We start from the raw sequence: 26,928 nt of genomic DNA, 5'->3' as shown, positions 1-26,928 counted from the left end.
TTGTTTGTATTTATCCCCATTATTCACAAGAATGAGGTCCCTCTTCATGAAGGGCTCTTCAGTTTCAATGACTTTTTTCAATTTCTTAATTAAGTTTTACTTATTTTTAAGTTGCTTTCTGATTTAAATAAGTTTTTCTTTTTCTATGGTCAAGGAGGGTTAAGTCAAACTATAAAGCATATATCTTTTTTTTTTTTTTTCTTCACTCTGGGATCACTTTGAAACTAGCTCTACCTTCATGATTCTATCAATCTGAGGGAGGAGGTGGTGGTAGTGATCTAAGTGATATTTACCCTTTTTACTGAATTAAATTTCTTATTTTTCCTTCAAACAAATTCTTCAGAGTTGTACATCAAAGTTTACTAAGACATTTCAGAATATGTTAAGTTTCTGCTAAATACCTTTATCAAATAGGACAAAGAAAATGGAGGAAGTTCCTGGAATTACCCCCAAATCCCAGAAGTTCTCCCCTACAATCTTAAAATGTTTAATCGTCAAACTTCTTAATGGTTATTCTCCATCAATCTCAAAACTTCCAAAATCCAAGAAGAAAAGATGTTTTTAGCAATTACCAAAATTTGAAATCTTGAATTCATTTTTCATGCCAAAAATTCCTACAAACCAGAAAAAAGTTTTCCTTTTTTTGATTATCTGACCTTTTCTATATAATTCAATGTGGCTATAACTGAAATGACAAAAAAGAAAAAATATCTTGCAGGTTTTTTTTTCTTTTTGACCTAATCTCCTCCTGAAAGCCTAAAGTGGCAGTTTATTATTAAGGTTCCCTAGCATTCTAAAGTAGTTGACTGAAGTTTTTGTACAATAGTCTTTATGGCTGGCTGTATTTTCCCCTTTGAAATCTTTCAAGGTAGTAGAATCAACAAACAACACTAAACACCATACAAGACAAAAATTGGTGTTATTTTCCGAGTTTTTATAAAGACATAAAAATATAGATTAAACAATAATGAGACATACATTCTTAGATAGATTCCTTATCTCCTACTAATTTCAAAGCCTTTAATTTGCTACCATATTCAGATATATAAAAATTTCCCTAAGTGGTTTCATATTAACTATGTTTTTCCCCAGTTCATAGCAATTTTCCCAAAGGGATTTTTTTTTTTTTTTTTTTTTTGGTATTTTACTATTTCTAGAACCTAATGTTCCCCACCTTCATGTTGGAGGTAAATTTAACCTCAACATTCTCTTCAAGAGAATAACCTTTCCCTAGTAATGAGGGTAGAGTAAACCATCTCCAGCATTTTGGAGGTAAATATTACCTTAGCTCTGAGGAAGTAAAAATTGAAGAGAGTCTGCTCTGGACAGTTTTCCATGGAAAAAGTCCCTTGTAAAAGATTAACCACAGTGTTCTGGAGAGTTTTTCTGAGAAGGTATCTTCCCAATGGGTTGGAGTCCTGATTTAGCATATTTTGACTTATCAAGAGTAAAACCAGAAACAGTCTGAGCTTCCGAGCATATAAATTTATTAAGTAATGTATCCAATTGCAAAACAAGTACCAGGCCTTTTCAATTTGTCCTGGATTCCCCCAAACAGGAAAGAAAGCCATTTTGCATAAAAATAATTAACAATATTAAAACCAGGATACAAAATTAGGCAATCTGATTTCCAATAGAGGAAAGATTAGAGGCTTTCCAAGTTAGGATGGGGAACAAACAAGTACCATTTCCTGAAATTGGGAAAAAAAAAAAGGTGTCCCACTTTTCAAGTGTTAGTTTTCAGTCAAGGAAACAAAAGTAATAACTGGTTGATTAGCACACTGCTGGTTTTCAGATAACACATGTGTTGCTTGCGATGTAGAATTGTGAGAGAACTCCTTGCATCGGTCTTCAGATTTGATTGAGTTTTTTTGATCAGCATAAGCCGAGTACTTAGTTAAGGATCTCTAAGCTATAGGTAGAAGTGATCCAGCTTCCCAGCCTCACAGGGCTAGGCTCAAATGATGTGATAAAATTTTCTCATAGGACAGAAATTGAACTAGACCCATAATTGAAAAGACAGAAAACCGATGGCTTACGATGAGCTCCAGAATTGAGTCACAAGGTAAAGTCAGTGTAATTTACTCAATTGCCACGATTCTCTCAATTACAATTGATGAGCCAATCCATGGACTTAGGGCCACTCTTGCCAAGGAACTCTAGCATTCCAATAAGGTTTTCCATTTCTCCAGGGACTTCTCCAAGCAGGACCACCTCAGTGGGATTAGGGATTAGACTCCTTCTTGTCCTCAATGCAGATTTTCTCCAAGCCAAGGTGTGTTCTTAAATGAAAGATTATTATCAATACAACAAAAGTTTCTTATCTTACATGGAGCAAGAAGGAGAATCCTTATTGCAGATAAAAGTCTCCTGCAACAAGGAGGAAAAAAGTTTATTTCTTCAATATAGAAAGAAATCTATTTTTCAGATAGAATAGCATCTCCCACACTCAGGAAAATCTCTAAGGCACTTAGACAGTTATTATACAAAGAGAATTGAAATTGATTTTTTTAAAGGCCTTGAAATTGTTTGTGTACACTACATTTTTAGCTAAACTTCTAAAGAGAAAGTAAAATGGCTTAAAGAAATGAGTTAGATCTAAAGTTAAATTTATAATACTGGTGACTTCCTCTTTTTGGTGGTACTGGCCAAAATGAAATAAGTTAAAAACTGACTTTCCCTTTCTTTTAAGTAAAAATAAGTCAAAGTAAAATAGCTTTTCAGCTGACAAATTCTTTGGGCTTAAAATTATAATATTTCAAAATTGAGAATCTGTCTCCATATCCTATTTTGTAGGATATATAGGCATAAACTGGCTACTTGGCACTACAGTTAATAGTGGCCACTCAGAGCCATCTGCAGTCTAGCTCTGTGATTATAGTCTTAAAAATAAGAATAAGTAAGTGAAATACCATGGATCACAGGAAGGACCCCTGAAAGGACTTCCTGGGCTTCATCAGATCCATAAACTAAGGACCAGGCCTGTCACTAAACTCCCAAGGCAGCCACACATACTTGGCCAGGCAATCTGAGCCATAGTAGAGAGCAAGGTTTAAGGGATTCAGCTAGACTGTTTAATCCCTCAAACACAATTCTGGAAACCACATCTCTTTACAATTAACTGTGCCAGTCTTTTGATCAGACATCAACTCTATAGCATTCTTTGTCTTAAGGAGGATAAGTAGAGGATTCTCTGCAGAAATCCATTGACCCTCTTTTGATGATTACCCCCTCCTATGGAGTCATTAGTGGCAGCTACAACTCTTTTTCAGGATTACTTGTTACTACTGTAATTGGGTAATCCATTTACTATTCCTTTATGAGTAACAATAGGGGCAGATCGTAGTGTTCCCATAGGAACCCTTTTGGGAGAATTACTTAAATCCTGGAATCAAGTTTAAGTTACCAGTTCATCCAGGGATGAAAGTGTGCACTACTAAATTAAATGACCTTTAGTTTAAGACTACTAGAAATTCAGCAGATAAACATTTGTTGCAATAAAAATCTCCAATAAAGAGAAACTGAGGCAGAAAGTTCTGAGCACAATTTTATTATCAAAGTGAGCATTGCCAATAAATGCAATTCAAGTTTCTAGCAACCATGGTAAAAAACCGATAGGCAAAGCAGTTTATTTATAGTATTGAGGAAAGTACAAAAATAAACCAGTATCTAGTAGACAAAAATAAGAGGGATATATGAATTGTAGTTGACTGCTTGGTGCTGTTTACATCAGTTCCTTGTCAGATAAATCCAGTTCCTTGTCAGGTAGATTACCATCCTATGACTCTTACTCTGGGATGAGCATTTTTAGGGAGAATGGAGAGACCAGTGGTTTAAATGCTACTGACTTAACACAGTAGATTAGAATCTTGTGGCTGAATTTGTCTTGTAAAAAGGGGAAATTAAAAGGAGCACATGGATTTGTTGTTTCTATTGTAATGGAGCTTGTAGGATGTGTTTGTTAAGCTATAGCTACAAGGATAGACTTAGGTAATTGAAAGGACAGCTTTAAGGGATTTCAAACTCATATAATGAGGACTAATAAGTAAAGTGCTTAAACCTGAATAAGATAGAATAGAATAGTCAATGATTATTTTTATTTCCACAATTCCCCCTTTGTTTCTTTGAGGAACTATATTTCTTCAATGAATCTTAAAGATTTGATAAACAAGGCTTTATATGTTCCCAAGATAATGAGGAAAATTTGACAAACATAAATGTCAAAAAATGAGAGTTGAAGTAATAACACCAAAGTGTGTTGACCAAATCTGTCAGGAGCAGTCCCCTTCAGTATATAGTCCTTAGAGAAGCAAGGGTATTTGGAGAAGAAAAAGAGAAGTCTAAAAATAAGATCAATGTCTCAAAAGAAGTCTTGGTTGAAGTACAGGGCACTCAACTGGCTTGATGAGATGGATTCTTTTGCTCCATCTAATAGGAACAAACTGGGTGGGCTCTTTTTGTTGTAGATGGATCAAAGGATGTTTGTGGAGATTTTCTAAGTAAAGCTGCAAAATCTACTATGTGTTATGTAATATATATGTTATAAATATGTAATATGTTATATATTTGTGTACATATACACATATACAAACATACTCTGCATATATATGAATGCATTTTTATGTATATTTTTGTGTGGATATATATATATATATATATATATATATATATATATATATATATATGTATATATATATATATACACATGTCTATATATACCCCCCACATATGTGTGTGTATACATATACACTGAATATATGACTAGTTAACATGCGATTATTTAAGAGTCCTTAAACTCTTGCAACTAAAGATTTAGTATTGTTATTTTATTAGATACTTATCTTGGCCAATAAGGTTAATATAAAAGAAAAAAGATGGGAAATAATCATGATAGACTATTAGGATATAATTGGGGAAAAACTCCCATAGCTCTCTTTGATTTCAGGTATAAGTCGTAATGACTGCTAGTTAAATGGGAAACTTCCACACCATTCACAGCATATCAAAAGCTAGGCTTAGAGTAAATCAAATCAGAAAATTTCATGTTTATGTAGCTTGATGGAAAACTGAGTCAAGAGGATCCTACCTTTTCCTTCACAAGGTTCCTTTCAACCTTCTTCCAAGGGCAAACATCCACCTGTAGCAATTCTCAGGCTACAGTATATGGCTTTCATTTGAATGAAATTGGCCTAATGACAACTCAGTAATACCCAGAGTCAAAACTTAATAGTAATATAAAAACGTAGCACCAAGAGAACTTACCTTTAATAACAAAGTATGTGTTTAAAGTCCAGGGTGATATTTTATCTTTGAGTTCTTTAACTAAGACTAATTTATATTAGATAATGTATCCATTCTGATACTAAGGAATTAAATTGAGTAAAATCAAAATAGACTCCCTCTTTTATGAATCATTGATCAACCCATCAAATTTCTTCCACTATTTTAAAGTTTCCATTACCTACTGGACTGAAGACCTAGTGTGATATCCAGGAGATGTAACATTTATATTTGACTAGAGTGAATTTCCCAACTTCCAAAGAAAGAGTTTTGGTGGCCTGTACTGGAGCAGAAGCCCCATTTAACTGAACTTGATGGCTAGGGATGGGTTAGACCTGGGAATCAAAAATGGGGCATCATTCATTATGCTTGTCATTTTCAGTGGGAAGTGTTACCATCTTATTGGCAAGCAGCCAGAAGCAATGATGTAATTTTTAAAAATTGGAATATTCATCTCATTAAAACAATTAAGAAAACATCAATATAATGGTAGTTTGTTTACATTATATGCAGGTATACTGTGAAATAGAATACAAATTTAATCTTTAATAATCCAGTTGAAACAGCCATAATTTTCTTTGGGAATAAGTTTGAACATAGGCTTAAATATAAGTAATAGAAACAATTAATAAAACAGGGGCTAGCAGTGATGAGACCAAGAATCAGAAGACTCCATTTAACTATGGGAGAAAAACTATATCCTGTTTGAAACCAAAAAAAAAAAAAAAAAAGATATAAAAAAGAATCCCACTAGGAGACACCAGAACCCACTATGCAGTTCCATTACAATATACTGAATGTCACTTATAATTCTCTGGAGCTTGTGAATGTCAAGAACAATTTCTCCTGACTTGTTAATGTAAGAACAAGATTGATTAATAACAACATAGGCCTCTCTTTAGGCAGCATTCAGAAGTCCAGTACCATGTAATTCTATAAAATCATTTATGTTAAGGAATCTACCTTTGTTTGGAGAAAGGAGGTAGCCCTGAATGTTTCAAAAGTGGCTTAGGATGAGTCTTGAGCTAGCCATTAAGTTAAGAATATCCCTTATTGACTGAAACACTGTTCAAGCTATAGGATTAGAGTTCACAGAACTCTCTGGCACTAGACTTTTGTATCCAGTTTTCTTTATTTATATGTTTTTCATATATTTCATTTTGTTTCATATATGTCTTTCTCCATCTCTGCCACCATGCTCAGGTTTCTAGTATCCTTTCTAGCAGTTTCCTTTTTAAAGACATATGGGAAGGAACCAATAAGCAATCCCACACATTCCATACCATTCTCATGGAAAAAGAGGAAAAGATTGCTCTAGTACAAAAGAACTGACCCAAAGTCCCTAATTCCTATGATAGTTCTGGGATGATTTGTATCTTTCCCAAAAGACATTGATCATTATAGGTAAAGATTGTAAAAGATAAGTTTCTAAGTGAACCTTCAGAGTTACTGAAGAGCAAAGTTTTAACATAGATGAATGAGTTTGTCTGATTGATACAGGAATTGGAAGAGTGAAATTATAATTTGTCTCCTGTGTTTACATAAGTAGCCTCACTTTTGCTCTTTGAGCACAGAGAGGAAACTTTGGCAATGGCTTGTGAGTGGAAGAGTCCTGGTTTTATGGATTCTTAAGGTCTCATTAATTTCTGATGTATTGAATTTCACTTGGATTTGCCTAAAAGGTTGAATCAAATGGCCCTCATAAAAGGAATTACTCTCTTCAGCTGGTAGCTGTGGCATGGCTTTGAATACCTGAACATGAATAGGTATCTATGAGTCAGGATTGTTCTGGTGAATATGATGATAAAGATCCATGAGATCCAGTAGCTTCAGAGTAATGCAGATTAGCCTTACTATTTATCAAATCATCATGAGATTAAATTTATGTGATCCTCAAAAGAAAAAAAAAATGGAAAGGAGTGAAAAAGGCCTGGGGATTGTGTGACCAGACATTTTTGGCATCATTATACTTAGAAGGAGGACTATTAGTTGTGGTGATAGATTTCTGAGTGATCAGATCTTTTATTCATCTTACTGAAATTACTGCAACTTCTGGTATAGGGATTTGTTCTACAAAAAAAAAAAAAAAGTGTTGAAAATCATGTTTGTAATTACTGCAGGAAGCAGGTGAGATGAATTGGCCTTCTGGATGTCATTCTGTAGAAAGAACAATGGATAATAATGCTGATTAAATCAGTTATATCAAAATTTAAGATGTCAACTTTCTTTCTGTAAAGGTACTGCCTTTGTATGTGTTCATCAACTTATTCTTCAGATGAACAAGATCTGAGTTCATGAGCTACAACAAATGGTGGCTAATAAGAGTCAGATGATCTGAGATTCTCCAAGTCTAGTTCCTCTTGGAGAAGCAGTTAACTACAATTACAAAGGTGGAGCTGGCAACTGAAGTGGCAGCATTAAGAGGTCTTAAAATAGAGTGGAATAATCATTGAGATAATGAATTTCATTTCCACACTAATTTGATCTAAATTTAACACCTTTGCTTATTATACCTTGCAGAAATTAAGAATGGCCATTGAAGAGTTTTATCCATGCCAAATGACATATTCGTCCCGCTGGGAATCCCTGAATGATAAACTGTGCGCATAACACCAAAAAGGACCACCTTCTCTCTGTCTTGCTCCATCTTCTTTCTTTTCTACTTAGTCTTCAGGAAAGGCTGACTTGTAATCAAACTACAGGGAAATCTAGTTCTTGTTAGGCATCATCAGCCTTTTAGCCCCTCTCACCTTTCTATATGGAGGAGAGACACCCCTAAATTTGGTGAAGATCTAGTTGTTGTTTTAACCCAATTTCAGACCACCTTCAGAAGTTGTAACCCGACTTGAGGAGATGTCATGGATTTAAAGAAGACTTTACTTTCCTTTGGAGAAAATACTGCCATAATAGAAACAGCAGACAGGCAAATCATAGCAGTAGCCCCTGCTGGTTAAGAGTGATTAGGTAGGTCCTAATCATAGGACCTACACTACAATCCTAATTATCTATCCAACTATATTAGATGGACAAGCCAGAGAAGCATTCCTTGGGGGAATGAAGGTGTGTGCAGATGTCACCTGTTAATTGGAGCAAATTTTAGAACATCATTTAGGAGGATAAATGAAACTCCCAACCATTTTTACAATAAGCTTTTATAAAAACTCCAAACATTCTACAAGGTTAGACCCAACAAACTCAGAATTTTAAAAGTAAATGTTATAAGGTGTTTTACATGTAATTGAGGGAAAATAAAATATTAAATAAAAACAAACAAATAAAAAAAAATAGGTCCAGTAACTCAGGAGATGCAAGATTTCCTAATTCTGCATTTGTTAACCAGTTAGTGCCAGAAATTCATAATTACATCTATAACAATTGACCTGGTGGCATGAGAAGGCTAAAGATGAAGTTAAAGCCATTGTTTAGTATGTTTATGAAGGAAGGGAAGTGGAAACAAATCCTAAGGAAAAGCCTAAAAAGGAAATACACATAAAAGGAGTCATCTTAAGAGAGAAGGCATTGAAAGAAGATAAGACTTACAAAATAATAAAAGAGGTTTTGTGGCATCTCACTTTCAAAACAGCAATGGTTTTAGAAGATCTCAAGGAGAGTCTTTGGCATAATGGTATAGGGAAGAGACAGGGACTCTAAACTTTGGTGAGAATTTAGTTGCCCCAGTCATGCTATTCTTTGCCTCTTCTTGCAATGTCAGTCTTAAAATTGATGATATCTTTTATTATTGTCTGAGAGATATTGGTACCACTAACTCAATTCTGAGAAAAAAAAAAAATTAACCTGGATGTCATTTTACTGGATTTTAGAGGGTTGTTGCAATTGAAGAACTCCAAGATGTTCCCAGTCTGTTTACACAGACCCTTTTTTAGTACAATATTCTTTTCTGTAAATACCTGAAGCATGGATGAGGTCTTTTATGTAAATTAAGGGCTGTTATCTCATGCCTTCCCAGTAACTCTTTGTCTTTCCATCTCCCAGATGGCCCACTTTCTTTCTTTCTTGTACTGATATTACTGCTGATGTTGAGGAGATTCTCGTTGTTCCTTGTATTGTCTCACACTGTCCTTAAGAAATAAAAGGAAGGTCCCAGTATTTAATCAGACATTCCTGACTCCCTTATGGGCCCCTTCATCATCTTATGACTACCAAGAGGAGGCCCCACATCCATACCTTCCCAGCTTTGTCTTGGGAATTTAATTTATCAATGACTCTCTTAGAAAACAGGTTATTATTGTCCCTTGCAAGTCTTGTAATACTCCTATTTTGCCTTTTAAGAAGCCTAAGCCAGGCCCTGAAGGTATACCTATTTATTGCTGTTAATGTTAGACATCCAGTAGTGTCTAATCCTGCCACTGTTGTTTCTTCTATTCTTGTGGAGCTGCCTGTTTTACAGTGATAGATTTGTGTTCAGCTTTCTTTTGCATCCCCAATCATCCAGACTCACAAAACTCGTTTGCCTTCACTGAAAGAATAATCAATGGACATAAACTCATCTGCCTCAAGCATAGATAGAACTACTTGTTTTCTCAAATGTTGCAACAGGATTTAGCTTCCATTACCTTCAAAATTTCTATTTGTTGGTGGTCTCCTATGAGCAGTACCTACTCCTGTCATCTGCCAAGAAGATAGTTGTTGTAGTGTCCCTTAATGCTACCCTAACTTTGTAGATCCCTTTAGAGGTACTCTTAATGCCCGTCCGTCGATGGCATGGCTAGGCCACACTTACCTGTCTTCGGGCACCACCCTGGATCCACAGAGACAGACTACCAGGAGTTGGGGTAAAGGGAAAGAGAACTTTATTCTTGGGTAACACATATTTATACCCCCCTGAGGAATCAGGCTGAGGGGAGGTCCTCTATGAACCTGGACAGGCAAGTCATAAAGGGATTGGCCCGAGAAGAGGGAGGGAGGCGTGCTACACTTTGAGAGCACTAAGGAGGGAGATGTGGTACCTGGGGTCAGGCACCACTTTTGGGGCTATGTCCCACCGCCATGTAGAACTCGCTTGCGCCTTGGTACCTCTCATCCCTGAGGTTCTCCCACATGCCTTGAACTGTATTCCTTGCTCCTAGAGGCTTTTTAACCTTTACAATTGTCATCTTCAGCATCATAGAAGCCACAAAGTCTTTAAATAAAAATTCAGTGGTACTTCCCTCAGGTAGAATATCTTGGTTTCATTTTGTTTGCTGGCATTCTTTCTGTTTCCCAGAAGCACATAGGGCTCTCCAGCAATTGTCTATAAGCTATTCTGGGAGCTGCCGGATACTGTAGGCAGTACATTCTATCATTTGGTGAGAATACCAAATCTCTTGGCTCTTTAACTAAAGACTCATTTCTTGGAAATGGTACCTTTGAGTACCTTACTGTCCATGCTGACTTCAAGAAAGACCTATCAGCATCAGTACTAGAATTCCTAGATTATAGTATTTTAAGCTTTTTGTCCATGAATGAAGTGGTGACTTCCAGAGTCCTGACTCAAGCATTTGGACTCACTTCATATCCAGCACCCTATTACTCAGTTAAATCCAGTGCAACTGGATTCTGTGGTTGCTGACATCCTCCTCTAAGAGCCATGGCCATTGCTGCCCTCCTGCTAAAAAATGTTTGTGGTTTAGTTCTAAATCTCCTCAACAGTGCAGTGTCTCCATGAGATTGAAGGCTTCTTGCTTTGTTACTGAACTCAGGCATTTTCAGATCAAAGACTAACAAGATAAGAAGTAGCATTACTGGGGCTGGAAGCTGTGACTCAAGTGCTGCTTAGTTCTCAATCATGTGACTCTCCTTCCTGATCTGACTATCTCTAATAATGTATAACTGTGCTTCTGCAGTAGACTTGGTCAAACGTCCCTACTGTGACCTCACCAATACATCCTTCCAGAATTTGAACTATGTTCTTTATTATCTTTTGTCAAGATAGTATTCACTCTGCTAGTGCAAACATGGTCTTTGACTATGACGCCCTTTGGCCAGCCTCATGCAATCTAATCTTTGAGCTGCAGGATTAGTGGCTCTGACTAAACATGACACCTTACTGTCAGTAAAAGTGTAACTCTCTACATAAAATGGCTATGCCCTTGGGGTCTGCCATGCCATTAGAATGCTCTGGCCACAGCGAGGGTTTCTCAGTTCCTCCAGTAATGTTAGTAATACAGAGCTCATCAAACACCTTCTGTCTGCCATTCATCTGTTTCAGGCCCTTGCTATTGTCCACAACTCTGCACGCACTGGTGGCCCTGATGCTGTTTCCCTAAACCACAGTAGAATAGAGGAAGCCGCAAAGCTGGCTGGCTTAGAGGGATGGATTTATGCATTTCATTTGAAGCCTTCCTCAGCTACTGATGACCATTCTTCCACTGGGACTGAATAATGGTATTCTCTCCCCTACAATGACTCCAAAGCCAAGAAATGGAAACAACAATATCGGGAAAATAGGTCTCTGGGGTCTGGGTGACTATGGTAAGCCACTTGGAAGGAGTTTCACCAAATATCACGTTTTGTCACTTTTTTTGGCCACTTTGGCACACAAAAAATTGTGGATACAATTAAAAGAGCTTGGGTTCCTCTAGGCTTCACCTCAGTTTCAGTTTGAATTGGTGCAGCCTGAATTATTTGTCAGGCATTTAACCATCATGCTTTCCAAGCCACTGTTTTTAATAGACATCCTTATTACATATTTGCAAATCGATTTCACTTGCATGCCTAAAACTGGTCATTATCAAATTTGCCTTGCTATTGATGATCAGCCTATTCACTGGGTATAGAGATGTTTCCTGGCTTCGAAGCCACAGTTTCCTTTACTGCCAAAATGCTTCTTAAAGAAATAGTACCTTGGTGTAGTTCACCTGCTCATATAAATTCAAACAGAGATACTCATTTCACTGATTCTGTGATCTCTCAAGTTTATCTAACCTAATACCTAAATTCCATATTCCTTACAATTGCCAAAGTCCAGGAGAGGTAGAATACATGAATAAGGAATTAAAATTCTTATTGGTAAAATGTGTTCTGAAACCCACCTGAACTGGCCAGATGTTCTGTCCCTTGCTCTTTTCCTATCTGCAGAGGGAAGGGAATTATATATATATACCATAGAAGCAAAACTTTTCTCCCTAGTGTATATATCACTACTGTCTTATATATGGAAACTCCAAAATAGACTGAGAGAGCTTCACAGCAAAAGAGTACAAATTGGTCCTTTCAAGTTTTCTCTGTGTAAATCCCACCCTGGAGATGAAGTTTACATCAAGTATTTCTATCAGACTAGTGGAATTCAACCCATTTGATAAGGCCTGATCCAAGTGTGGTTGACTACTCCAACCCCAATCAAGATTGGCAAAAAAATCCTGGATCAGCTGCTCATACATGAAAACTTAGCCTTTGTCCAAAACATAACATACCTTTTACTTTATCTAATTTTACTAATACCACTTGTTGTTTTTCTCATATTGTAGTAAGTTAGTCCCTCAAAAAATAGAAAATCAAAAGAGCATATTGACATGTAGATTGTCTTTATCTTGTTACATGTAGTGAGCCTTACCATCCGTGGCTCTATGATATGTAAAATGCATAGAGTAGTACTAAACCCAGGATGCCCCTTCCTCATTTTCCTCTTAATTCTCAAGATTGTACCCTTTGCTTGTTCTGGTCTGTCCCCCCAATGCTGATTGAGATGACTGAGAAGGGTACTTTGATGTATAATCCCAGCAAGAGATAATACTGGCCAGATCAAGGGTACTTTGATGTATAATCCCAGCAAAAGATAATACTGGCCAGATCTGGACCAGAAGATGGCTTTGTCCCTATACTTGGCCATAGCTTTCTCTCCCTCAAATCTACATATTGGCCTTCTATCCTTACCACCAGATCTCAGGATGCCTCTAGTACTAACTATCATTTTCATGGGAAAAAGTATATAAACCAGTCCTCCTAAGAGAATATGATAATACTAATTCCTATAACCCCAACTCTTATAACATTAGGGAGAGAGAGCCTCCATTTCCCACTTTGTCTTTCACAGAGGAAATAGATGAACTCTATTTTTCCTCCATATAAACCAGCACTATTATTGGTCTAATACTCTTAAAGGTCTATCGTTGCTGCAAGATGGGAACTAAACAGCTAAAAAACTAGAACATTGGGATTCCTTACTTGAGTAAGAATCATCTACTCCAAAACTGAACTCCCACTTCTCTCTACTCACTATAAAAAGGATTCCTTTGAGAAGGAAGCAGATAAGCTTTTATCTAAGGTAGAGATCAATTTTGAGGAGGAGATAAATGACTCCTCTAAAATAGATGAGTTAGAGTGCATTTAGATAGAGTATTGAATAGAACACCAGCATTGGAGTCAGGAGGCTGGAGTTCAAATCTGGACTCAGACATTTAATACTTATTAGTTATCTGATGGAGCAAATCACTTAACCCTAATTACCTTGACCAAAAATAAATAAAATATATGAGTTAAAGGATTCTAGACTATCTTCTAACTCTAATTATCCAAAAATAATTACAACTGGTGAGAATTCAGAGGAACTGCAAAGTACCTGTTTGATGAGCATAGGCTACCTCGACGTCTACCTGAACAACCACTTTGCATTTTATTCCTTGTTCCTTTCCTTTTCTTTCCTTGTTTCTTTCCTTTTCCTTCAGGTATGAGGATGATTAGGAGAAACTAGTCTCTACTACTCCAATAGTTGTGATTTTGAGAATCCTTCCCACTTCACAGAATAATCTCAATGTTGACATCCCACAATTCAGAGACATATTGTTACATCTATTATTCCTACCTCCAGATCCACCACAGCCAGAAATACATGGTGGATTGACTTTTATGCTTTTATTGAGCCAACCATTTTAGTTAAGTTTCCTATGTCTGTACATTCAGAGGGTGTACTAAGGGTGCACCCTTATCTTCTCTATTTTTGCATCTCCTATAATTTTAGAAGGAAATAGCCTCCGCTGGGGGGGAATAGTCTTCTTTAGATGAAAACTAAAAAGCTGGTTATTTTCTGTGTTAGTATTTATCTCAGTGATCTTGTTTAGTTCTCTGCTTGTATGCAAACATCCTAGCTACATCTGATGATAATTCTAGTGTTTTTATTCATTGCCCTCTCTGATTACATTATGATTTAATAAATAAGAACTCTATTATCCACTTACTAGTCAATTAAGACACATATCACTCTAAATTTGTTGGATTTTACAGGTGTTTGATTTCTCATCATCTCCACCAGAACAATTCTATCCAGGTCTCTAAATCAATGTCTCAGCATCTGAAGAAAGTAATCTCTTTTTTCTGGAATTTTTGCACCTTTCAATTTTGCTGACTGTAATATTAACTAGATTGAATGAGATCAGTCAAAAAGGAATGTTACAGTGCTCATGACCATCAGCCCCCTTAAAGTGTCTCAGATTTCAGTTAAATTCAAAGCAACATTGAAAACCAATTTTGGAATGTGTAAAAATAGGATTCCTCCACTCAATTTTATATAGCCATTTGCTAGTGTTTCCTCTTTATATTAGGAGAAATGAGAACAAGAACATTCCTTTTGATTGGGGAAATCAGATGAATTTATCTTCCTTTTCCTAACATTAATAAGGCAAATCCATTTCTCTATGCTAAAACTTGTTCTTTTTAATTGCTCTAATGATTCACCCCCAAAATTTATTTTTACAACTCTTATTTAAAATGGGCAAGATCTCTTTGGCCAATCAAAAATTGTACTATAGTTAGCATGGGAACCAGTGACCTTAAGCCAATTCTTTATTTGTTCTAGAATAGTTTTTGCTTTTCTCCCCTCCTCCTTTGAACATTTAGAATTGCTAATATAGCCTCACCCGTATTAGTTTCTAATCATTCTAATCATTATTAAAGACTTAGGAGGGATAAGGTGAGAAAAAGTCAGAAGAATACAAACCTCAAACTCTGGCTATTTCCAATAATATCCAGAGGAGGATTTTTAAAAATTATTATTTTACAATTATTTGTTTGGTTTTGGTTTTTATTTTCTCCCATTGGAATAGGATATTTAATGAAATCTCTTGGAAACAATTCTTCTGAAATTGAAAACTTGTCTACGATACAATCCAAGCCATCTCTAAGACTTCTAAAGATATTTCTGCTCTTCAAGCAGAAGTTAATTTAGTGACACAGATAGCTTTCCAAAAACACTTGGTATTAAACATCTTGACTACTGCCTAGGGAGGGGTCTGTGCTGTTATTAACCAATCCTGTTATTCTTATATTAGTAAGTCAGGAGATAGCGTTACAAATATTCAAGAATTCCAACATATTATGGTTATAGAGATCCATGTGGTCGTTTTCCTTGATCTTTTCTTGATTCCAGGCATGACATGTTCTCCGCCTGAATCAAATGGGGCCTTCTCATCTTAAGTCTCATGATTTCAACTCCCTGTTTTATTAGTTGCTGAACTGCCTTAAGTTCCAACCTATGCTTGAATTTAATTCCAAAGAAATTTATGGTGGTTCATCAAATGAATCTATAAAAATTGCATGTTAATCACTGTATTTTTATTCTGCTTTATGGTAGTTCTCCATAAGAAATTGCAACTCAGTTACTTTATAACATGGATTTTCCAATTTTCAAAGCAATACCTCTGTCTGAAAATTCATCAGTTACTTTACAACATGGATTTTCCAATTTTTAAAGCAATACTTCTGTCTGAAAATTCATGCCAGCCTAAAGACATCTCAGCTGAAGGATGAAAGAGATATTAAAAAACATTTGTTTGCTCACTCCATTCCATCCGCTACAGGAGAACATCAGCTGCCCCACTGTGAGCACCCACATCCAGAAACACCCCCGTTGCTGTTCCTGCAATCACTTCTCCTTGCCAACTGATGGTTGGTCTAGTTTGTGGAAATAGAACTATAAGTCATCTTTATGGCATCTTGACTTGTAATAGCTGTAAAGTCTTTAGAAGGCCTGCAAGAAAAGAACTTGTTTCATGCCCTGGAGACAATGACAACACCATCAACACTAGGATTGGTGCTCAGTGTTTCTCATGGAAATGGTATGGTGGGGCTTGGCTCTCAGAGATTGTAAATGCCAAAGGGGAAAGAGATCTACCCCCATTTCACCAACAAGCCTTTAACTGACCTGTAGCTCCCTGATCATGAGGCACAACCAGCTGGGTCCTCTGCCACAAGCAATTGGAAATTGGGAAACTGACTTTGGGATAACAAATTCTTTAGCACAACTAGATTTGTGAACTTGAGAAATTTGGAAAGAGTTTGACAGATTGGTGAATGACCCATGAAATTATCATTCTCCAGTCTGACTTCCTGTTTATAATCCATTTTAATGATACTTTTCTCCTCAAGGACTATTTCTATGTGTCTTCCTGATGATCTGCTTCAGCCATCTGAATGTACGAATGAAGATAAGCACACCTTCTACACCCCAGGACTCAGGTCTTCAGTTTCCAACAGTGCCTTCTCCTCCACTTCATTTGATCTAAGAGGACCCCTGCCCCTCATAACTGTGCTGACAAAGCCCCTACATCTGAATATTGAGCTGCTATCTGAAAGAGTCTGTGTGATCTATGGGAGTGAAGCTTCTTGCTGTTATTATAGTGTTCTCACTTCTGTAGCTTGTAGGACTTTCTTCTATAAAGTAGTGGAGAAATGGTATTCTTTTTCATGTGCTACAAATAATGACTGTATAATGCACCCAAATGTCTAGCTTGTCACTTAAAGCTTAAAGAAATACCTAATCCTTGTGATGTCCAGCAAAAATAAAAAAGATTAATGGTCTCAATAGATTTCAGATTTGTAAAGAACTTGAATATATTCCCTTCCCACACTTAAAGAATCTTTATAAAGAAATAGTAGCACTAACACTATCCAACTAATTAAGATCTGTTTCCTACTATGCAGAGATTGATGTGTTGATTCTAGCCATATCTCACTACAAAGGGAGTTCAGTTCTTTCACATATCATTCAACAATATTGCTGAATGCCTTCTCACTAGTTATTATTAGTCTCCCTAAGTTTTAATAAGATATTGTTATAAATTTACTCGAAATAAAACCATCTATGTTATAATAATCCGTTCTTTCCTTACTTCCTTATGTGCCATTTCTTCTGTGAGATCTCTTTATTAAGGGGACCTCCCCCACCAGTTTTTGTCAACCTTCGGTCATAGGAGAGCTCTAAGCTAATAATCCATGAAAGACAGGTCTTACAAGAATCAAAGGGGGGAAACTGTGAAATTGAAGTGTTTTTGATTGGGAATTATATCTAATCATTGTTATCTAATCACAGTCAGTATTTGTAAATTAAATTCAGATTTGATTGTATAGGCTATATTAGTTAAATTTGTAAGAAGTTTAATTTCCTTGTTCTTAAGGACTGCAATTCAATAACAGAAATTCTAAACTGAGAACTTTATTGACCCTGAAGTTTTCTAGATTGTGGTAGTCAACTTTGATACTTTGTTTGTCCTATTATCTTGGGTTTTAGAAATCCCTTCTCTGAGTCAGTCTGATCATAGCCCAGTCTCCCTTTCTGGATCTAATCAATCACAGATTAAGATGTAGTTTGAATCATTGGACTATTTTTGCCCCCTGTATTTTTAACTGCCTAAAAGAGTTACTCTAATAGCCAAAAGCATCCTTGCCTACTGAGCAGTCTTGGACCCATTTTATTGACTATTGCTAGCCTAATTAATAAATTGGTCATGCTTAGACAACTGTGTGCCTCAGTTTTTATCACTGATTTTATTGACACTATTTTTCTTTATTATAAGTAACTGCCCTTTTTCCCAGTATACCTTCCAGACTTTTTTTTTTAAAGCCTTTATGTAACAAATAAGTATAGTCAAGCAAAATACATCTGCCCATTGGCCATGTCCAGAAATATCTCATTCTATACACCTAGTCTATCATTTCTCTATCATGGTAGTCATCATGCTTAATCATAGAGACATAGTTGATCACTGCATTTATTCCATCAGTTTCATATGAGAGTAGTTGCCTTCATATCCTATTAATGGGATCGTATGCTCTAAACAAAGAGTTCTTAACTTTTTGTATGTATCTCATATTTTTGACAATCTGGTAAAATCTTTGGCTCCCTTTTCAGAATTGTGCCCTTAAATAATTGAAGGGCAAATTCCAATTATAAGTTAATGAAAAATGAAGATGTAATTTTTCCCCCCTCCAATTTCATGGGCCTAGTAGCCAGCTACGTAGGGATAAGCCATGATTAGATAGGCTGTGTTTCAAATGAAAGACATATAGTCCGTCTTGGTAACATGTGTCTTCAAGAACCTAAGGCTCTTCTATATCCTGATCAGACATTAGGGAAAAACATAAGTTAAGGGATATTATATATATTTCTTTCAAATATTTTGCATACCATGATTTCCCTCAAAATAATCAAATTTATTGATTACACCCAATATTCCAAAAGGTCCCCTGTGTTTTTTAAATACCTACTACAAAAATTTTTTGATTCTGTGTTTTTACTTCAATAGGACTCTTTTAATTTCATATATATATATATATATATATATATATATATATAGGTTGGATCTGGCATTGGTAGAATGTTTTCAAAGGAATGAATATTTTTACAAAGAAATAAAATTAGGGTGAAGTCCAGAAAAGTTTCCATTGGTATTCTTGGTTTTAAGTTCTGATTTTAGTTGAAAATGAAAAAAAAATGGAAGATCTAATTTTAGGGTGTTGGATATTAACAGTTTATCATTTTAATCCAGGAACTAATGGGAACTTCAGGAATTGACTCAATAATCATTTCATTTCTTTGATTGAGTACATCTGTTGTTGCACATAGTAAGGGAAAATCTATATATATACCTTTAAGATAGCATGTTTTTCTGGCCATTGATACTAATAGAAGAAATTAAATTTCTCTTGCTATGGGATCATGTTTCTGCTGAGTTGAAGGCCTGGATGGTATAAGTAAAATAAAGTACAAGTAAGAATTTAAATAATAGAACAACTAGAATTTAGATAAAAATGAAAATTTGTAAGTTTTGTGCATTATTAATATACATTGTACATTATCCTCATCAAAATATTTTAAATTCCAGTTTAAACTCTTTGTCTCCTAGGTTGATTCATCACAATATAATACTACTTGTTATTTTTATTTTTTGTCATTTTAAAAACATTATTTGATTTTTAATTTAACAAGAGCATCTGATATAAAGAAAGTACCAGTCTTCTTTGGTAGAGGGAATTTTCTACAACTCTCAATTGAGAGTTGTAGAACTAGGCAGCTAGAATCAGGAAAACCTGATTCCAAATTCAGTCTCAGATCCTTATTTGCTTTGTGACTGTGGACAAGTCTGCTTCTTCAGTTTCTTCAGTTGTAAAATGAGGGTGATAGTAATAGTGCCTGTCTGCTGGGCTTGTGGTCAAATGAGATAGTATTTCTAAAGTGCTTTGCACAAAACCTGGCACATAATAAATGCTTGTTTCCTTCCTTCCAATGAAATTACAGGTCCAGTTACTCACCTAATATACCATACTTGATTTTAAGAACTGGGAATGTTTTTCATAAGTTTTATGATATTCCTATCTCATCAGATCATCAGCAATTCTGCTTCCATAACATCAACATTTGTCTCCTTACTCATGCTACCACTACCTTCACATCTTCAACTCTTTCATCTGGATTACAGTCTTTAGATAGTGTTCTAATGCTTCCAGTGTTTCCTTTCTCCAGTCTAACCTCCACACAGGTATTTAAGCAATACTCCTAAAACACCTCTCAACTTGTCACTCTCCTGCCCAAGACACCTCAGTAACTTACAAACTAACTTTAACCCATCTTTCTAGACTAATTTTACATTATTTTCCCTCACAAACTCTTCATTCTAACCAAGCTGAATCACTTCCCAGTTCTCTATATATGGCATTACATTAGGCATTCTTAACGTTTTATTATTTTTTTTCTTCCCTGAATTCTTTTGGTAATCTTATGGAGTCTATGAGCTCCTTCTCAGAATCACATTTTTACCTTCACCTGAAGCATAATAGATTCTTCTCCAACCTTTTACCTTTTTACTCTGTATGTATCTCCCTGTTTTAAATGTGTTTCCTGTAAAGAACATATTGTAGGGTTCTGGCTTTTGATCCAGTCTGCTATCTGCCTTTGTTTTATGGGAGAGTTCATCCCATTCACATTTACAGTTAAAATTACTAATTCTGTATTTCCTGCCATCTTATTATCCCCCGATTATGCTTTTCTATTTCTTGTCCTCCCTCTTTACCCTGTTTCCCAGTATTAAACTTATGGGCCCCACTTGCCTCACGCAGTTCTCCCTCTTTAGACTCCCTCCCACCCCCTTTGAATGCCTTCCCCTTTCTTGTACCTTTCCTTTATTAAATCCCTAGCTTACAGAAATCTTGGTAATATCTCTTGAATGCCTTTTCCCATGGCTGCAACAAATATAAAACTTTGAATCACCTTAGTTCAAATTTTTAAGTATAAACTTTCATAATGATAAAACTTTGAGAGAGAATCACATTTTTAAATATACAAAATAAAATACAGAAGATTACAAAGAAAACAAAAAATTGGTGAAAATCAAGATGTAGTTATTACCCTCCTCCCCATTCAGGTTCAAGTGCTTTGTTAAATCATTCCACAGGCTATGCATCTCTGGGTAAGAATCTCTACTTTACATAGTTTGTCCCCTATTCCTGGAATGTTCTTCTTCCTCATTTCTACCTCTTGGAATCCCTGTCTTTCTCAAGCTTAGCTCAAGAGCCATTTCCTTCTTTGATTTTACTGACTGTTAGTGTTCTTACCATCATTAAAATTACTTAATAGTTAGCATGTGTGTATGTTTATGTTGCATATATGCATATATTCATATACATAAATATATATTCACACTCATATACATTTTAAAATGAATTCTCCATGTACATATTAAGCTTGTTAGTAGAGAATGTTTTGTCCCTATCTTTGAACCTTCTCAACCAAACACCATGACTGATATATGAAGTAGATATTTAAATGTTTGTTCAATTGAATTAATAAAGGAAAAGGACTAAGCACTAAAAAATCTTATAAAAAATGTTTCCCCTATATACTCATTGGAACAGGTAATTACTGTGGCAACTACAGACTAATTTGAAGTGTTAGCTGTTAATTAAAACACTGAAGAGGTGTACAGTTGTCTTTTGGTGTAACCAAAGCTTCTATTCAAACTTCATTAATCACTTTACAGTTAATGTGTTGAGGAAGGTCAAGACAATTGAGATGCAGTATCAGTCTAAAGTAAACAAGTTTCTTTTCTCCCAAATAATATGCCATTTGCAAAGCTGAGGGATATATTTTGCCCATCTGCCTTGCATCATCTTTGTGATCCAATTCTCCATGATAATTAAATGTTAAATTGGTACTGTCAATGCACTGTAAACCAAACCAGGGATCTCTTCATTACTCGAAATCCAACCCAAACTTCCACGGATGAATTGGCGTACATCATAATTAAATCATCAAGTCTTTCCTTTTAATTCATTTGGAAACATGAGATCTCTCTTTTGGAAAAGGGTTCAGCTTTCTTGACAAGCTAATTAAGTTGCCGAACTGTCCAGTGTAGTATATATTTGAGTATCTTCTCATCATATTCTTATCACTGCTGCTTATCTCAAAAGTCCAGATGTTTTGTACTCTTGTTACTCAGAGTAATAACACCATTTTTAAAAAGTTTTACTCTTCAATCTTGGTCTGTGCATTCACTTGTTTTACCTTCACATTACTGTTCTCAATTGGAAATTTTAATATTCAAACTTAAAATAAGTTGGCACTAGTTAATAGAATACAAAAGAAATTATATATTCTAACATGTTGTGTTAGCTTTATTTATATACAAGTACAATAGTCTTTTGAATCCCATTTTAAAGTAACTTTTCACCAGATATAATGAGCTGCTGCTCACAGCAGAACCCTCTTACCTGTTTTATTATTAAATGGAATTATATATACCTTGAGTTAAAAAATAACTATACAGGTACTATATATGCCAAAGAATATTCACAAAACGTTTTTTGTAGTAGCCAAAAGTTGGAAGCATCATTTGAATTGAATAAATGAACACATTGTTATACATAAATATAATGGAATTGTTTTGTACTATAAGATATGTCAATACACAGAATTTAAAAAACAATAGGGATTCCACAGAGTAGAAAAATCAATACCAGAAGAAAAGGCACAATGACTATAAATGGAAAAAACAAAACACTAAAAGGCAGCAAAACTTATATTTTTTATTGGAAGTAGAATTTATTATTATTATTAACATGCTATTATTGGAGGTAGGGGATGTTTTGGAGGCAGAGCAAATAAGCCCTGACAACTAATTGATTATAAATATCATAGATTTTATGAAAAAAGTTTCCAGTCTGTCAAGTATGGTATTGTTGGGTTACTGGGCCTATAATTTCATTGGAAGGAAGGAAACAATTAGTATTGCTTCTTGAGGACAGACATGGAACATACTCCTTTCTTCTCTGTTAAAAGGTGTTATGCCAAGGATGCGTAATGTTATTTACTCTGTCATTCTCATTCATTGTATCTGTCAGTTTTTGTTTAGCTTTTCTGTTATTCAATTTGAAGAAAAGGTAACAGGTGGAATACAGTAGAATAAAATTTGCAAAACACTTAACATACATTATCTTTGAAATAAATGTTGTAGATGACAAATAGAAACTGATGTTAAATCTTTTGCCATGACTCATACCATGAGTAAATATCTGAAACAGGATATGAATTGTCTTTTCTAGCCTTCAAGTTCAGTGTTCTGTCTACTGTGCTATATTATTTCTTATATGGTACTATGGCAAAGATGATTAGGAAGTAAATGTGGTTTTAAAATGCATTAACAAAGTAATTTTTTTAATTGTTCTGTTGAACATACTCTTCAAAACATACTCTCCAGAGAGGTGGTGTTGCAGAGTGGATATCATGCTAGACTTGATGTCAGGAAATCCTAGGTTCAAATCTTTCCTCTGCTACTAACTTGCCATGCAATTCTGGGCACTGTCAATAAACCTTTCTGAGTTTCACCTTCCTTATCTGTAAAATGAGGTTCTGAATTAAATAGCCGCTAAGAACTCTCTTGGCATTAAATTTGTGGTCCTATGATCTATTGAAATATCTTCTTACCTTGAAGGCTCAAAGTGAGGATTAGCTCCTCCAGCAAAAGTCTTCACTGAGCTATTCTTTCAGCCCTGTGCCATCTGGTGAAATGAATCTCTTCTTCCTTCACATTTATTGTATAAACTTTGCCTCCTTCACTCTATTACCCATAGTTACTGGTAATAACTACCATATTTAACTATATAACTATAGTTGTGCCATAGTGACTTGTCAATAAATAAGAGCCTGAGGAACAATAGATATGGTGTTTACTGACCAGCAACTTGAGGAGAAATGCTAGGAGCAGAACAAAGGTCTGTATACAAGATTTGTAGATCTGACCAAGGCCATTGATACTGACATTCAGGAGGGATTTTAATTTAAAAATCGGTTGTTCAGAGAAGTTCATCAGTATAGTGCATCAGTTTCATGATGTTATCCATGCCCAGCCTCTAGACAATGGGCAGTGCTCTTGAGCTTTCCCGGCCACCAGAAGTATGATCCAGGCCTGAATGCTTGCTCCCAAGCTTTTTAGCATGAGATTTTCAGCTGTGTTGTTCAATGCCTTCAATGAGAACAAACATGGAATCAAAGTCAGCTAGCACACTGATGGTAAATTCTTCAATTGAAAAGGCTACAAGTCAAAACTAAGGTGGAGGGAGTGATGGTGCATGATTTTTTGTTTCAGTTGATTGTGCGCTTAGTGCAGCCTCTGCAGCTGAGGCACAACAAAGTATCAGTTCTCTGCTGCTTGTGGTAATTTTGGCCTGACAATTAACCTTAAGAAAACATGGGTATCTCATCAGCCAGCACCACACTATCCTTATGTTCTTACATCCATATGTAACCATCAGAGCAAATGGTGAAGTTTTGATTGCTGTGGATAAATTCACTTGGCAGCATACTGTCCAGGGACATCCACATTGATGAGATGGACATATGCATTGCCAGAGTTGTATACAGTGTTTGGGAGACTCAGAAGGAAAGTATGGGATCAGAGAGAATTAGACTGACTACCAAATTGAAGGTCTACAGAAAGTCATTGTTGTATGCCAGTGTGGAACCTGGACAGTATACCAGCATCATGTCAGGAAATTGAATCACTAATGTATGAGTTGTCTCAGGAAGATTCTGAAAATCACCTGGCAGGATAAGATATCAGACCCTGAAGTCCTTTCTCAAACTAAACTGCCAAGTGTTCCAACCCTTCTGCAGAGGGCAAAATTCTGTTGGGCTGGCCACATTGTTAGACTGCCAAATGTATGTTTGCCAAAAAAATTTATTTTATGGAGAATTCACACAGGGCAAGCACTCACAAAGCAGTCAGAAAAATCAATACAAGAACACTCTCAAGGTATCTCTTAAAAACTTAAGAATTGGTTGTATGACATGAGAAACACTGATACAGGATCACCCAGCACAGTGTGCTTCAAAGAGAAAGTGCTACACTCCATGAGCAAAGCAGAATTGAATTAGATCAGAAGAAACGCAAGCTATGCAAAGTTAGAGATGTCACCCCAAATGGTCATAGGGACTATTTGTGTCCAGCCTGTGGCAGAGAATTCCAAGCTCATATTGGTCTGATCAGATTAGATGATTGTCACTGCCTTGAGAATAGGGTCATTAACTTTGTTTAGAGCTTAGCAAAGTTATTCTCACATACTTGACATTCATTATTTGCCAAATTTGAATTTAATGCCTAAGCAACAAGGCATTATATTCAAGAAGATATATTCTGTTCACCCACACTGGTATTATAAAGCAAAATCTAAGTTTCTAAAAACTTGTATATTATTGAATCTTTGTAAATTGAATCATATTTTATGTACTTTGGAGGGGTTTACTACTTATCAAAGTGTTATAATAAATCCTTTTGTAACTCAAAAGAATACTTCAGAAGTGTGAGCAATCTCTAAATTCATTTATTTTGTAACTATACATTTTTTTAGTTCATAATATGTAGCTATACTGATCTCCATTCTTAGAGAATCCATGGAATCATGGAATTAGAGGGTTAGTAGCTTATCTAAGATTTTACCATTATATTGATTACTTAAATAAACAAGACATTACAAGTAAGTACTAATGTTAGCTGAATTTCAATGATGTAGACATTTAACTAATACAGAACACAATACAACTATATCTGTCCATATTGTGTCACTTTTAGTCACTTCCTTTCCCAAATCCACAACTAAGATTCCATTGTATTTGGTAGAAGCCACTTTCATGTTCTTTTGTTATGATATGGATAGTGCTAGAGTTGATAGACTATTGATTGTCCCTTGCTTTGGCTACCTGACCATTCTATTTTTTTTTTTTTTTTTTGCATTTTTTATTTAGTTGCATATTTCTCTGTTTATGACTTTTATGCTGCTTTTCCTTGAAAACTCCTCATTTGTACCTTGCTGCCAATTCATGTGCAGCGTATTTCTTACCATTGCCCTTTGGTGGCATATTCTTTCAAAATATTTATCTTTTTCTAATGTTTAAAACATTATAGCAAACTGTTTCTAGTTAAATTTCACCACTAAAAGTTAATGCACCTAACTTAAAAACATCTGACCATCAGAGAAATCTTACAGATCTTTCTAGCTAAAGTGGAAATTGATATCAGTGATTTGAGATTATAGGTAATGTACATTGTTTTATAGAAGCAAATAGCAAATACTTATTGAATACTTATTGTTTTCCCTAGTCTATGGTAAATACTGGGGACATAAATAAAAAGAAAAAAGTCCTTTCCTTGAAAGAGCTTTAATCCAATGGGCAAGACAACACATATACACATTAAAACATATTAGATATATGCAGTATATATGGTAGATCCAATTTGGCTAATGTGACAATACTAATTAAAATGTTGGAAGCACAATAAAATGATTTTGCAAATGCTTGTCAATGCAGATAGGAATTTTTAGTCAATGATAGAATTGGGAATAAACTGTCTTCCTTGACCTTTGGCAGGTTCATTTTATATCAATTCTGGAGTTTGGAAGAACAGCCAACTCTGGATAATGTATAAATTCTTATTATGAAATAAGGTCTGAGCAAACAGATTTGCTTTTTTCCTTTTAGAAGAATGGAATAAGAGGATAATTTGAGATTACTTGTTTGTGTTAACATTTTTATATAAGTCAAATTGTTTCTGGATTATGGTGCTTATAGAATTCCTCATATGAATTCATTACTGTCTAGATGCAAAAGGCCACATTACATTAAACATAAAAGGTCTCAGTCTGATTTTTTAACATTTATTTTCTGGAAACTCTACTTCCTGGCATTTCTCTAAACAGTTTTTTTTCTCACTTGTTATTTTACCATTCTTCAGCTCATCACCCCATTATTTTGTTCATATATAAATAGCATCTCACTCCTTTCCTTCTTCTTTCTTTTTCCTAGCACTTTTTCCCCCTCAATCAACTGATGGCTTTTATCAGATTATATCTATTATCAGATATGATTGTGGCAGGAATTCAGCATTTCTG

The 26,928-nt window shown here is 35.4% G+C and overlaps 1 protein-coding gene across 5 annotated transcripts in view; it reads left to right on the top strand.

Annotated features, from left to right (window-relative positions):
- MAP2K5 (mitogen-activated protein kinase kinase 5) overlaps nt 1-26,928 on the top strand; it is a 305,505-nt gene that overhangs the window by 105,125 nt on the left and 173,452 nt on the right. The gene's annotated exons all lie outside the window — the stretch shown is intronic.

This window comes from Sminthopsis crassicaudata, chromosome 2 (assembly GCF_048593235.1).
Source record: "Sminthopsis crassicaudata isolate SCR6 chromosome 2, ASM4859323v1, whole genome shotgun sequence".
Classification (NCBI taxonomy): Eukaryota; Metazoa; Chordata; class Mammalia; order Dasyuromorphia; family Dasyuridae; genus Sminthopsis; species Sminthopsis crassicaudata.
This window is presented reverse-complemented; position numbering and strand designations above follow the sequence as displayed.